At 45.7% G+C, this 15,663-nt stretch overlaps 1 protein-coding gene across 4 annotated transcripts in view; it reads right to left on the minus strand.

The window, feature by feature from the left end:
* Nucleotides 1–15,026, minus strand: part of LOC147610800 (pentatricopeptide repeat-containing protein At2g27610-like) — a 79,860-nt gene extending 64,834 nt beyond the window's left edge. Inside the window, exon 1 of one of the 4 annotated variants that reach the window (XM_086785366.1) lies at nt 14,862–15,026. The gene's annotated coding sequence lies outside the window, so the exon portion shown is untranslated. Of the gene's footprint in view, nt 1–14,655; nt 14,773–14,861 lie in introns of those variants that run through there. The other 3 variants (XM_086785369.1, XM_086785370.1, XM_086785371.1) reach the window with 3 other exon arrangements.
* Between the last annotated feature and the right edge of the window lie 637 nt (nt 15,027–15,663).

Genomic DNA, 15,663 nt, shown 5'->3' on the forward strand with positions numbered 1-15,663 from the left:
TGGAGAGACTATGCCATATGCAGGTAAGTCACATGCATCTGAGCTTCGAGTTCGTGGAGCACATGCCACCGTGCCCCATGAAGCTTCTTTGACGGCCCCTGGAGCCCATGCAGACAGGGCTACCCCATTGGATAAGGGGAAAAGAAAAAGAGAGGACCATGAGCCTCATGCCAGGAAGCTCAAGGAGTTCAAAGCAGGTGATAAATCTGTCAAATTTGATGTCTTTCATGGTGAACATGATGCTTCTAAGGTGTTAGCGTTTGTGGCACAGTTCGACATTGCTTTTAGCGATGAGGACTTTACAGAAAAGTCAAAGGTGCGCCATGCTAGCATGTTTCTGAAAGGCACTGCTGCCCATTGGTGGATCACCGAAAAGATCACCAAGGATCCCATCTCTACTTGGAAGGAATTCAAAGATAGATTTTATGCTCAGTTCTTGCCACCCAACGCGGAGCAAACTCTCACTCAAAAGTGGGACAGGCTGGAACAAAAAGATAATGAGAGTGTGCAACAGTATGTTAACAAATTCTGGAAAGTGTTGCTGGAAGTGACTCCCTTCATGCTAATCACAGAGGATGAAAGAAAGAGGAAGTTTCGTTCTGGATTGCAACCAGCATATAGATCGGGTATTGAATTGCACCCGAAACATACGTTGCAACAACTCACAGCTTCTGCTCTTGCTACGGAGCAATTGGTGCTCAAGATCAAGCAGGATCAAGGAGGTTCCAAGGGGAAGGACAAGGCTGTCCCAAATCAGCAAAAGGGTGGACAGCCACCTAAAAAGAACTTCCGGGAGCCTTACAAGGGTGGTAAAGCTGAAAATTACACATCTAAAGAACAGGGCCCAAGGAAGAACAAATTTGGCTTGACCCCGGAGCAAAGAGAGCAATATGCTAAGGATGGAAAATGCTTTTCTTGTGGTAGCAAAGACCACATGTTCCGACAATGCCCAGATCGCAAACCAAAGCACGAGGACAAGCACACCAAAGCAAATGTTCATGCAGTTCCTGATGTGCAAGGTAATAGAGGTCATGATGCAAAAGAGCGTATGGTTTGCAAGGCTTGGGGGCAAATCAAGGATCAGCCCGCATTATTCATGTTTGATGATTGTGCAACTGACAATTTCATCTCTATGCAAATGGCAGCTGCATTGGGTATTGAGGTTGAAAACATGGGACCTCAGATTGAAGCTGAAGCTCCATTTATTGGCAAAGAGGTGCAGGTTACCCCTTTGATTGGGAAGTTGCGTATCCATATACAGGGCTATCTTGATAATGAGCATTTTCTAGTTGCTCCTCTGAATGGATGTGATGTATTGTTGGGCAAGCCGTGGCATCATAGGCTTGAGCCCCGCAAAGACTACAAGTCCAATATGATTTCTTTTATGCATAAAGGCCGCATGCATTTTATTGATGCTGGCAAAGAAGGGGATTCTATCCCAGTTGTATCACACATCCAAATTAATAAAGAAATGAAAAAGAGTCTTTCAGCGTACTTGGTTTTTGTGCGTGATAGTCTTGTGCCAAATCAACAAAATGTGGATGCTATGTCTAATGATAGGCTGAATTTTCTTAATGCATTCAAAGACTGTTTTGCTGACTCATTGCCAGGTGAAATACCTCCCCAAAGGCCCGAAGATCACCGCATAGATCTTGTGCCAGGTAGTTCTCCTCCTAACAAACCCGCATACCGAGTGAGTGCTGCACAACAAGAAGAAATTATGAAGCAGCTAAACGAGCTTTTAGAGAAAGGTTTGGTTCAGCCCAGTTCCTCACCTTACTGCTCTCCTGTGCTTCTTGTTCAAAAGAAGGACGGATCATTCCGTATGTGTGTAGACTATAGAGCTCTGAACAAGCTTACCATCAAGAACAGATTTCCTATTCCACGTATTGATGATATCTTGGATAAGCTTGATGGTTCAGCTTGCTTTAGCAGACTTGATTTGAAGAGTGGTTATCACCAGATCCGAGTGGTGCCACAAGATGTCCATAAGACTGCATTCAGGACAGCCTTCGGATTATATGAATTCTTGGTAATGCCTTTTGGTCTCACCAATGCTCCTGCTACTTTTAATCGTATGATGGATAGGATATTCCGATCCCATCGCAAGTTTACAGGAGTCTTCTTTGATGATATCTTGGTTTTCTCCAAGAATGAGCAGGAACACAGAACTCATTTGGTCACAGTGTTCGAAGAGTTGCGGAAGCATAAACTTTTCGTCAATGCCAAGAAAAGTGAGTTCTTCCTTTCAGAGATTCATTATCTGGGACATATTGTATCCAAGGATGGAGTTACAATGGATCCTGCAAAAATAGAGACTATTCGGAATTGGCCCGAATTGCAAAACGTACATCAAGTACGTAGTTTTCTGGGATTATGTTCGTATTACAGGCGTTTCATAAGGCATTTTGCTATGATTGCAACTCCTCTACATGATCTCACGAAGAAGAAAATTGCTTTCAAATGGACTTCAAAGGAACAGGATGCTTTCTTGCAGCTCAAGCATGCGATCATATGTGGTCCAGTATTGATTGTTCCTGACTTGCACAAGTCATTCGTGGTTGAATGTGATGCTTGTGGTGATTGCATAGGAGCTGTCCTAAATCAAGAAGGGCATGCAGTTGCATACGAGAGCCGTCGTTTGCATGATGCTGAGCTTCATATGGATATCTATGAGAAAGAGCTCTTGGCTGTAATTCATGCCTTAAAGATTTGGAAACATTACCTTCTTGGGGCTGAATTTGTAGTCAAGACAGATCATCAAAGCTTGAGATACTTTCTATCTCAAACCAAGCTTTCAGAGAAGCAGATGAGAATGGCAAATTTTCTTTCCATGTTTCATTTTCAGATTGTGCATACTCCAGGAAAGAAAAATGTGGTGGCCGATGCACTATCTAGGAGGCCTTATGTTGCTGCAGTCTCAGTGGCCTCTCATGGAGATCTATCTGCTATGAGAGATTTGTATCATTTGGATGCTGATTTTTGCCATATATGGACTGATTTGATGGCTGGTCATTCACATGCCTCTTATGTTATCAACGAGGGTTATCTCATGAAGGATAATTGCCTATGTGTGGTAAAGGATTTGCGTCCAAAGGTTATGGACGAATGTCATGCTCCACCTTATGCTGGTCATAGAGGTATTATGCCTACTACTCGCATGATTCAGAGGTATTTCTTTTGGCCAAGCATGCGTAAAGACATTGAGGCTTATGTGCGTGCATGTATTACTTGCCAAAAGGTGAAATTTGACAGGCAAAAGCCTCCAGGTTTACTTCAGCCATTGCCTATTCCCTCGCAACCTTGGGAAAGTATCACGATGGATTTTATTATGGATTTGCCTAGATCCCAGCATGGGAATGATGCTATTTGGACTATTGTGGACAGGTTTAGCAAGCAAGCTCACTTCTTGCCCGTCAAGAAAACCATTAAAGCTGATCATATGGTAAAGCTTTTTCTTGCTAATATTTTCAAGCATCATGGTATGCCTAAATCCATTGTTGGGGATAGAGATCCCAGGACTACAAGCCTATTTTGGAGGGCTTTGTTTGATAATATGGGTACTAAACTTGAGTTTTCATCAGCTTATCATCCCCAAACGGATGGCCAAAGTGAAGCTGCAAATTCAGCTGTGTTGGATTTATTGAAGTGTTATGTGGCAGATCAAAAGAGTGCATGGGAGAAGTATCTTCCACTTGTTGAGTTTGCCTACAACAATACCATCCATGCTTCCACAGGAAAGGCTCCGTTTGAGATTATTTATGGCAGAGTGGTCTTGCCACCCATCCTTCGTACAAAGGATGAGATTTTTGCAGCTGATGAATATGTTCGTGACTTGGATGTTGCCTTTGCTCAGGTGCGGACAGCCATTGCAAGATCTCAGGATAAGCATAAAATGGCTGCTGACAAGCATAGAAGGGACATGGAAGTCAAAGAAGGTGATTGGGTATTGCTGAAATTTGAGAAGGCTAGGCTTCGGAAGAGGCCAGGACGAGAAGGATCATATCCTAAGCTTTTTCCTCGCTATTATGGACCCTTCAAAGTGATTCACAAGATCAATGAAGTGTCCTACAGGCTTGCTTTACCTAGTCATTGGAAGATTCACAATGCTTTTCATGTGAGTCTATTTCGGAAATATGTGGGGCCAGATCCTGATGAGCCTGTCACAGAAGATCCGCCAGAAATTGAAGAGCTTGAGGAGATCCTCCAGCCAGAACAGATTGTTTTTCACAAGGAGAGAAAGCTACCTGCAGGAAAGCTTTTCAGGAGATACCTTGTGAAGTTTAAGAATTATTTGCCTATTGATGCCAAGTGGGTAAATGAGGATTATTTTGCAGATTATCCGCAATTGTTGCAGGCATATCTTGAGGCTTTTAAGTTGAGGTCAACTCTTTAGAAGCCCGGGGGGATGTCACCAATTGGCCGACCATTTGGTCCATTCCTAGCTTTTGCGTCTCGTTCACTTGAGGCCAGGCCGGTGTCTCATGTGAAGAGGCCAGTATTTTGCTGACATGGACGGGAGCCAGATTGGTGCCACCCGTGTGTTAGCAGGATGGTGTCGTATGGACGGGAGCCAGATCAGTGCCACCCGTGTATGACCTGGACTGTGTTCGATCCATGGGACTGTCACGCCATGGAAGAGCCAGTATTCGTGCCGTGTTTTACCTATGGGACTGTCACACCATAGGGAAACTCGTGCCTGGAACTGTGTCTTACCTATGGGACTGTCACTCCATAGGAAGACCAGGTTTTTATGTTTTATGTCGTGCCAGTTTTGTGCCGACAGATATTTTGTACATGTTCCATGAACGGGAGATATGTCCATGTTACTATTTGCACATGCACACATGATTTGCATGCTTGAAACTGTTTTCGCATGACATGTATTTGTGTGTTTGCCTGCCTGACGTGTTACTTACTGAGCGGGGACGCCTGCCAGTGAGTCGTGAAGTCTGCCCTGTATTCTGACGAGTTTCAGTGCATGTGAACAGGTGGTAAGTATATGGTACATGTTGTTTTAATGTTTTATATTCTAACCCTTTGATTTATAAGGTTAGGGGTTCACACTTATTTAAAAAGTGGGCACCCCCTTTGGGCACCCACTTAGGGGCCAAGGTGGGGAGCCTCACTTTTAAGTGAGTGTGGGGGTGGGCATGGTCACCAACCCCCACTAGTCCCCCTTCATGCAAGCGTGGAGATCTTTAGTTGCAACTCCACCTTAATTTTATTAAAAGAAATCTCTCCCTTCAAGCGTGGAAGAAAATCGCTTCCTTCTGGCGTTGATTTTTGACCAACCTGCGCTTCCTTTCTTGCAAGCGATTGTGGCCCCTGCACTACTGGCTGCAACCAGACATGCTCCCAGGTGGCTGCTGCTGAATCTATGCGCCCCTGCTCCTACAGCAACCAGGCGCATGTTTTTCCCCATCTCTGCTGGCGACTAAACTTACAGCAGGCGGCTGCCATCTTTTCCCTGTACTGCTGCGCCTACTGTTTTCCAGGCGGCTGTCACCTCCAATAGCCACCGTGTACACTGCTGCTGGTTGCGCCAGTTTTACTACAGGCGGCTGTATTTGCCAGCCCAGCACTGACTGCAGGCGGCTACTTTACCCCACACGACAGTACATCAGCAGGTGGCACTGCCCTATCATCTGCGTGAGTTTTCCTGCAGGCTGCACATCTTCACCAGCAAATTACCCCTTTGCATCTCCCCAAGCTGCGCATACCCCTACAGGCAGCTATGGCTATGCGATTGTGTTCCGGCCAGTAGAACACTACGCTCAGGCGACTCTGTTTGGGCTCCTCCACTCTGCGGCCAGGCATCTCCTCTTTTGCAAGTGGATATTCCTCTTTCACAGCAGGCGGCTGTGTCCTTTGTGGTGGTACATCCTCCCCACCGGTGTTCTACAAGGAGACTTCGCATCATCTGGGTGATTTCTTCATACTTCGAGTATGGGTTTTCTATCAACCATTTACAAGTAAGTAATTTTCAGATTTGAGTAAAGTATTATATGTTTAAATCTGATAAGGGATTCATCCCTCTACGGCCACACCCGTTCGGTGCCGGGTTGTCCAAGCTGTATTGGCGAACCTCGGTCCAAAGGTGCTGAGATCGGGAGAGCCAGGCGTTAGTACGAGAGCGCCTGTTTGTGCGTGGTCTCGGAACACCAGTGAGGCGCTCTCCGCGGAGTCCAGTGAAAGCACAGGACCGTAGAGATTGGACCACACTAGTGGTCGTTCTGCTTCGAGTTTTCTTCATCGAAATCTGAGCCTATTTGTTTGGTACTGTTTTCATATGTACATGGACATTATCTGGTTCTCAGAACCCATGGAGCATTGTATTCATTAAAATACTCCCAATAAATATATCATATATTGAGGGGGGGGTCGGCCCGTTCCGGCCCCAGTGCTGGTGTCCATCTTTCCATTTCTGTTCATTTAAATTCAAGTTGTTTTAAAGTTGTCCATTTCAAATTTGTGGTTTTAAAGTTGTGCTATTAAGCGCGTGGGTGTCCAACGGAGTCTTTCCCACTCGACGGGATCGGTTTCAGACAGATTCCCCTTTGAGTTTTACATCCAATACATGCTCTTTCCCTCTATGAGTCAAAGTAATTTTCCTATTGTAAGTATCCACCACCGCATGTACCCTGTGGCACCATGGCATTCCCAACAAAACATCACAGCCATCCAAAGGCATGATGAAGAACTCCTCGCTGTCCACATAACCCTGCAAATGAAGCCGAAGCTTCCCAATGATAGGAGTAACGGGTTCTGCATACCCTGGACAAGCCATATTAGCCTCATGTAACGGCCCCATCTCCTCTGCGCGAATCCCCAATCGGCCAGCCAAATCTGGTGAAATGAAGTTGGCTCTAGCACCTGTGTCAAAGAAGATCAAAGCATTCTGATCTCTCACTTTGCCCCATGCCCTGCACAACTCTGTAGCTTCACCACCTAGCTGCTCCCCCACAAGATCAGGAACTAAGCCTGCAGAAGGCTTTGGTTTCTTTGGCTTGGGCTCTCCTTTATTGTCAGGGTCCTTCTTGGACGTTCTTTTGGGACAATTGAATGACATATGCCCCTCTTCAGTACAGTAAAAACACTTTTGAGCATCTCTCAAAGCCTGTCTTTCCTCAGAAGTCCTTTTGGGCATTGGCAACTTCTTATACTTTGTCTCTGTAGACCCTTTAGCATCACAAGAAGCATGCCCAAATTTTTCAGCTTTCTTGCTCAATTTCTTACTGCCCTTAAATCCAGATGAACCACCTGTGAGTAACGCATTAGCTATCATAGCATTTTCAATCATCTGTGACATGTTCGTTACTCTCGTCTTTATACAGTAATCTCGTACCTCCTTGGGCAGCCCACAACAATATTTCTCAACCTGCTCAGATAATGGCACGGCACGATAAGAAGTCACTGGGAGTAGAGCTTCCCAAAACTTCTTGTTATAATCCTCCAAACTATCACACTTTGAAGCATCTAGCTTGTGCCATGCGGTCATAACATCCACCTCAAATGTAGATGTGAGCCATACGGAAGAGAAAACCTGTTTGAATTGAACCCATGTAGTGGGTGCTATGCCCTGCAAAAGAAGAGTAGACCACCACTGCAAAGCATTGCCCTTGAGAAAAGTGGCAGCTTTCCTCACCTTTGAGGACTCTGTGTAATTCCCACCAGAAAAAGCAGCATCAAACTGCTGTAAAAAGGTAAGTGCCTTCAATTTATCCTTGGCCCCACTGAAAGTGTCAAACTTCACTGCAGCTCCCCCTTCCTTGTAATCCTTCGCCTTTCCCATAGGCGTTAGATTATCATATGGAAGTGGTTTCGTGAGATTGCTGCCCCCAACATTCATACCCATCATTGGGTCAACATTTCCCATTCCCATGCCAGGCATACCATACATTCCAGCCATGTTTCCATACATTCCACTATGCATACCTGGCTGCATGCCACCAAACATATTGCCTTGCATCCCAGGTTGCATGCTTCCAAACACATTTCCTTGCATACCGGACTGCATACCACCATACATATTCCCCTGCATGCCAGGCTGAAAATTGGCTCCAAAAGGCCCATACATACCCATGCCTCCCTGAGGATAACCCCCAGTCATGGATTGGAACACCGAGCCACCACCAAAGTACCCTGGATGCATGTTCTGCTGAGGAATTGGTGGCTGTCCATAGAAGGAACTCTGTGGGTTAGCACCAAAAGCATGCTGCATGTTCGGAAATTGGGCAGGAGATGGATCCTGTGGAGTGGTACCACTATGACCCTGAGAAAGATTCTTTGAACGAACCTTCTTCTTCTTTTTCTGGGGCTCTGTGCGGGGCTCTGAGCGAGATCTCAAAAATTCAGCAAATCTCTCACTCTGAGTGAGCTGCATAAAAGTATCCATAACACTAGCCAAGCGATCTTTGAACCGAGCATCATCATCCTCTTTACCATGCACATCTTCTGGCTGTGTTACATCCTCATAAGGCTCAACATCTGCAGCCTGTTCTCCTGCAAAAATATCTTCAGATACATCTCTTTCAGGAGAAGTCTCTTGCTCTTCTTCTTCATGATAGAAGTACTCTTCCTCTGTATCAGACATGTTTGCTGAATTTTCAGCGATGGCTTTCTTCAAAGCAACCACGAGCTCACCCCCTTCAGAAAGTTGATGATTGGTCCCGGCAACGGAACCTTGAAACCGGCCTCTGATAGAAAACCAGAGTGCGGTAGGAGCAATCACCCGTCCACTTGTAGTCTAGATGAGAAACAAAACACAGACTGGAGCTAGAGTGCCCAAATCTGAAAACACAGCGACACCTGTTGGCCCCAAAGCTTGGCGCCCCTTGCGGTATTTCTTTATTCAATTAAAAATAATATGTATGGCTGAGTACAACACAAAGACCAGCCAAGAGTTTACACCTGTAAGTCCAATCTGACGGCCCACAAATCCTTCTCAGCACAGAGGATCTATGCACACAGATCTGTGTCCTCAAGCAACACACTGTGCCTCCCTCTGATCAGCCAAGATCACAAAGCAGGCCAGCCATGGGCATACATCTGGCATAACTCAAGTGCATGATACATCTTCTCAGCTCAAACATACATATGCTGTCCAATCTCTGTCTTAATCCCTTGTCAATCTGCCATACCCCTCCTCTCACAAGGGGCCAGATAACACATATCTGCAACAGACATCAAGCAATAGAAAGAGAGATAGATGAACAGAAACAGAGCTTACCAAGTTCAGCTCGTGAAACAACACTGGAGGAAGCAACAGCACCAATCTATGCTTGCAGGCACTTGAATCCACAACCCTGCTTCACACGTGTGCTTGCACTTGCCTGTATCCTCCTCCTGATGCTCACTCCTATGCTGTCCTTGAAAAGTACAGATCTGAAAATCAGCACAGTACCCGTCTGTACCGCCTCGGGATACGTGCCAGGAGTTGTACTTGCTCAAACAGTTGGCTGTCTTGATTCTGGTCGCCTGAATTTGAGTAACCAGGCCTGTCCAGTACCTGTCCAGCACCTGTCAGCACCTCTGCAGCAACTGTACTTTCTGTACCTTGCTGCCCGTACACTCTACGGCAGCTGTACAAGGTGTACTTGCTGAAAAACAGACTGTACAGCCTGTTCAGGTCTTCTGCGCAGCCAAACCAGCAGTGAAAAAGCCCCACAGCTCTGCGCTCCTCAGTCCACAGCAAACCCAGCAGTCGTACAGCACTGTACGGCTGCTGTACGGCCTGTTACAGCTCACAGCCAACAGAAAAACAGCAACCAGACTGGTCTTCAGCAGCCGCCTTCAGCTTCTATGCTTTTTCCACGCTAGTGAATCATGCGCATGAAGAAGACTCCTCTTTTGCTACACGACTCCCCAAAAAGGGAAGAGAGAGAGAGAAGAGAGAGAAAACTCCTCCCCAATTTAATCCCTAGGGCCCCAACTTTAATAAGTTCCTAGGGCCACTAAGGCCTAGGGGCAAACTCCAATAAACATTAAAACTTAATGTTTCTAATTCCCCCCTTCACACCTAGGGATGTCCACACATCTTAAACTCTGTCCGGGCACCCCCCATGTGAATCATAAAATATTCTGACCCTGCAACCACCATGCCCACACTTGTCCTGCTCCATTTTCACAGGGCCATGACAAAATATATCATATATTGAGGGGGGGGTCGGCCCGTTCCGGCCCCAGTGCTGGTGTCCATCTTTCCATTTCTGTTCATTCAAATTTCAAGTTGTTTTAAGTTGTCCATTTCATATTTGTGGTTTTAAAGTTGTGCTATTAAGCGTGTGGGTGTCCAACGGAGTCTTTCCCACTTGACGGGATCGGTTTCAACAGTGCACACCTGACCTTGGACTCATGTGCAGGACAATGCACACCTGACCTCGGACGACTGAGATGGATCCCTGGCTGACTCGTCCCCGGACTGGGCTCACATGGGACCAGTTCACCATCCCAGGTCCTGCACCTTCTGTACAGAAATGTCTACGTGGCATCCAAGTGCGGGATGCACGTGACAGTATGGATGTACCTTGCTTTGTGATGGATGGTCAGATGTGAGAAAGAGGAATGTATACAATATTTTGGTTTCTTCTTGCAAAGGAACCATGTTTCCCCGTGCCATAGATGCATCGGATGTAGGGACTGTGGTTACAGGTGCATTTATATGGTCTCACTTATGCTAGGAAATCAATGACATAGGTACAACCAACATCGTGCAAGTCATTACAGATAATGGGTCAAATTGTGTGGCCATGGGAGGATGCTTGAGGAGTTCTCCACAATAGTTTGGACACCTTGTGCCACACATAGCCTAGACCTCATGATTGAGGATGTGGGAAGCTACCTTGGGCGTCTCATATTTTCTCTGCGGCATCAAGCATAGTCAATTTTGTCTGCAAGAGAACCAAGGTTTTGAGCATGTACAGGGCAAACAGTGACCTTGAGCTTCTAAAGCCTTCGAAGACAAGGTTTGCGTATAAACCAAAATGATTCTTCCACATTTTCAATCTTTGGAATTAGTCTTCTTCTTTTGCAAGCTTGAATGGAGAACTTCTATTCCGAGAATCAGAATTCAGCCAGCTTCTTAGTGTTTTTGGAGAGAGAAAAGACTAGAATATGGCCGGAAAATACTCTGCAATATGTGCATTGGTGGGTAGAGAAATGCACAAAGACTAATTAGTGTGTTGAAATGGGGCTAAGAATCAGAATTTAAGAGCTGAAATAAGCCTAGAAGGAGGCGCCTAGAGGAAGATAAAGGAGGGAGGGTGTTGCTCATGAAAAATTGTGGTAGACAGTGATTTGTGCAGACTTTTGGATCAACAAGAGTGGCTACAAGCAAAAGAGCAACTCGAGTAGATAAAAAGTGTGGAAAGGCTTACTTTACATCCTTTTCTTTTGAGTTAACTAACTTGCATGACTTCCCTTGGAGAAAAGTGAGCTTGCATGCCATATTTTTAGGTGCATAAAAGGATAAAGCATTGCATGTTGCATGCATGTAGCGAGAAAAGCTTACATGTCGCATGCATGGGGATTTCTGGCTTTGCATGGCCCTCAAAAGTAGACAGCATCACAATCACTCGCCTCAATCGGAGAACCTCATTCTCCCAATGGTATGAGGGATACATACCATTGCATGTCGAATGTATGGGGATTTCTAACTATGCATGTCGCATGCATGGGGATTTCTGGCCATGCATGTCGCATGCATGGGGGTTTCTCATCATGGAGAAGAAGATCATCAACCATAAATAACTGAACTGCCATGCATGCATGCATGCATGCATGGAGATAGAAAACCCGCATAAGAGTGGGATGTCTTCAAATATCAACTATTCCTGTACAAATCCATCAATACAAGTTAACTGAAGACAGATTATGTGGCATACTAGCCCATGGGTGCAATCCAGGCGTCCTCAGATCCATGAGCTTCTCATGCAATGAAATCTAGGCATTTTTCAGGCAAACATATCCGGCTTTATTGACGGACAAATTTGGAGGCTATGCAGCTTCCGTCAAGTTAAGCAGAAGGGGATGTCACATGCATCCCACAATTGGATGCCACATGGACGTATCTGAACAAGAAGGTGCAGGACCTAGAGTGGAAAACTGGTCCCATCTGAGCCCAGCCAGGGTTCCACTCCATGCATCCGAGGTCAGGTGTGCATTGTCCTGCACATGCGTCCGAGGTCAGGTGTGCATTGTCCTGCACATGAAGCAGTGCCAGTCTGCGCTGTGAGTCTCCCTCTGGAATGATGTCAGTGGTGTTGTGTATCTAGTATGATAATGGATGCCAGACCTCTATGTAGACATGTAGGATTTGCATGTAGAGATGGGGCCAGCCCATAGGGTTACCCCAAGATCATTTATGTGGGTAGCATGGGGGAGGTGTAGGACCACCCCCAAGGGGTCAAGAGGGCCCCAGCTGTGCCCACCAGCCATGTGATGGGCTGGAAGGGCTGTCGGCCAGCCCTAGGGCCTCTAGACAGGCAACCGACAGGGCATGACGCCCTTTAAAGCCTGTCGGCCAGCCCTAGGGCCTCTGGATAGGCAGCCTACAGGGCATCAGGCCCTTTAAAGCCTGTCGGCCAGCCCACACAGGTTGCCCAGCAATCCATAGCAAATGCGCATAATGGCCAGCCTGTCATAGGTGAAAACAAGGAATTTTTACAGCATATTATAGGTATTAAATGCTGGTCGTGAGCTTTTTCAGCAAACCGACCCTAGTAGAACTGGCCGACCAACAACCTGAGGGGGTATATAAAGCCCAACCATAAATTCAGGTCATTTCATCTCATATTTCACAAAGTGCTGTAGCTACTCAAGGGCCCAGACAGCCAAGGGTGAAGGTTGAAGGTCAAGGGCAGAGATTCATCTCACCCAAAACAGGTCAAGTCAGTCTTTTATTTTCAAATATTGCATCATTCTAATAAAAGCAAATACACCATTCGTGGTGGGGGCCCTACAAAGGGTATTCGGGACCCAATATTGTGTTCTCTTCTCCCTCCCTCTCTCTCTCTCTCTCTCTCTCTCTCTCTCTCTCTCTCTCTCTCTATTTTTCTACACATCTACTTTCAGTTTTGTGCGTTATTCTCATCATGAACGATTGCTGATTTCTGAGCATTGAAGTTACCAATCTACCCCGATGCTTCCGCATGTCACAAAATAGCTAAGCAGCATGAAATCAGTCAAGGCATCTTATAATTCACAAAGGGTTGTTGTGTTCAAGGGCCAAGACAGCCAAGGTGAAGAGTGCAGGTCAAGAACCAGATTTTTATTTTCAGAATTTGCATCATTCTAATAAAGCAAACACACCATTCATGGTGGGGGCCCTACAGAGGGTATTCCAGACCCAATTCTCTCTCTCGCTCTCTCTCTCTCTCTCTCTCTCTCTCTAGTCCACTCTCCAGGATCATTGACTTCCAGGACCAGCGTTTCCTAGGCCTCTTCTTGCTTGAGCTCCGCAAACACAGGGACACCTTCTTGAGAGAGCTTCAACGCCAGCCACCCCGCCCACTCCCTCACCAGCCAACCATTATCAGTTTCTTCCGGACCCAAGAGGTGGAGGACACCGATATAGTGGATCTTGTGGACCCTCCATGAGCTGCTTTGGACCTACCTCGCCAAAGAGGAATTACCTTGGACCGAGCCTCTGCACTCCAACGTGCCCGACGCCCTCGGTCCCCCCCGTCAGCCACGATCACCTCATCAGCTCCAGATCCAGGACATGCTCCACCGCCATCGAGCTACCTTTCCACGTGACATAGCTAAGAGAGACCTCTTGGCCATACTCATTAGCCCCATGCTTGATATTCTGGAGAGTGGTATACCATCTACTCGGAGCTGATGTTGCTCTTATGTTTCTATGTTCTTAGTAATCCATGATAAGTTTCCATGGACAGTTTTGTATCACCCCAGTGAGATAGCTATGTTTATGTTTGTCTTTCTATTTTATTTTCCATTCCATGATGAGACATGCCATGGACATTATTGTATCACTCTGGTCTCATAGGCCCATTGGGTCTTTAGTAGACGCTTAATATATCTTTCTTTTCTTTCTCCCCTCCTCATACACGTTCCCTCTCTCTCTCTCTCTCTCTCTCTCTCTCTCTCTCTCTCTCTCTCGTCCCGCACACCTCCTCCCTCGCTCAAGACCTGCGCACGCCTCTCTCTCTCTCCCCCCTCTTTGCTTGGCACCCTCTCGCCTTCCACCAAAACCAAAATCCCCCATCCGCTTCTCCTGCAAAAAGGGGGAGCTCAAAGAAGGCCTTGGCCCTATCTTTCAACCTCTGCACTAGGGCCTGCAGGATGCCATGGTTGATGACCTGGAACAATCTTAGTCCTCGCAGGCCCCTACCCTCGAATTAAAACAAAGATGGATGGAGAGAGAGAAGGGGGGTGTAATATAGGTATATTAATGAATAAACATACAGAATTTGTAGTGAATATTATACGGCTGTGCCAAGAGTCGCATCTATAGAGTTGTGTAAATGTCACCAAAATATGGCACCAAAAATGTTTTTAGGGGGCTTACAAACGAGTGAAAAAAGAAAACGGATTAATTAGTGAAAGAGATGTTTTTTTTTCCAAGGTGTTTATGCATTGGTTTGGAAGAGTACCAAACGTCGCCTGCAATTTTTTCGCTACACTTCGCATTACCTCACCCCTTTACTCGTCGCAGGTTTCCGAGTCCTGCTCTGCTCTCGAGCATATGGCCTATGCTTTGGATTTTCACGATGTCTCTCTGTCTCTCTCTCTCAGCTTGCAAGCGTGCAGCCTATTCTAAAGTTGGAAGCATGTATACGGCATGTGCTCACGACCTTCATGCTCTCTCAAGGCTTACAAGCATGTAGGTTGTTGGTTACCTTTGTATTCGCTCTCTGGTCTTCACTCTTGCAGCTTCTTCCTCATTATCTTGTTTAAGCGTCGTAAGCTAGGCTTCGTCCCCTTTCTCGGACCTTCACGCTGGCAAAACTTTTTCCTACTACTTGTTAGGACCTATTCCGTCTCCATACAGTTCATTTATTATTATTTTTTATATAGTTTTTATATTTTAATCTATTATTATTATTTAGGGACCAGAACCACCCGGCTGTGACTCTTTTGGCTCCATACAGTTCATTTTTAAAAAAATCCTTGCGGAAACAAAATTGTTAAAACTCCTTGTATCAAAAAAGAAGTAGAATTCAGTAGCCACCATTAGTACCCATTAGTAGGGTTTTTTGAAAAATATTATTTATTTAAACAATTTCAAAAAACCCTCCTTGTACTATACATATGTACTATTGCATGTATACATATGTAGTAGGAATGCTTTTTTATTTGCGATGATTTTTACTCACACCCTTGATTTGAACTCACATCTTGACAGGTAGAGCTCTCCCAGCCACTCTACTATTGTCCCCACCCCTTACTAGTGGGGCTTGAAAAACCCAACTTGTAGTGTAATTTTCCAAGTTGGAATTGAGCATTCCTAGTGTGATGGGAATTTTTTACTTAGGTTTTTGATGCATGCTCGTCTACATCAGCTTTACTCTTTTCCATTTGGGGTTGTCATGTCGGCATCAATTGGGTGTCAGGTTTTTTCAGATCTTGATGGACTCCCTTCGGGCGATCTTTTTTCCCAGTTCTTCAACAGATATCATCATGTCTCCCTTTGTAAATATT

This window comes from Cibotium barometz, chromosome 48 (genome assembly GCF_041138505.1).
Source record: "Cibotium barometz isolate CiBa-2024 chromosome 48, ASM4113850v1, whole genome shotgun sequence".
NCBI classification, from domain to species: domain Eukaryota; kingdom Viridiplantae; phylum Streptophyta; class Polypodiopsida; order Cyatheales; family Cibotiaceae; genus Cibotium; species Cibotium barometz.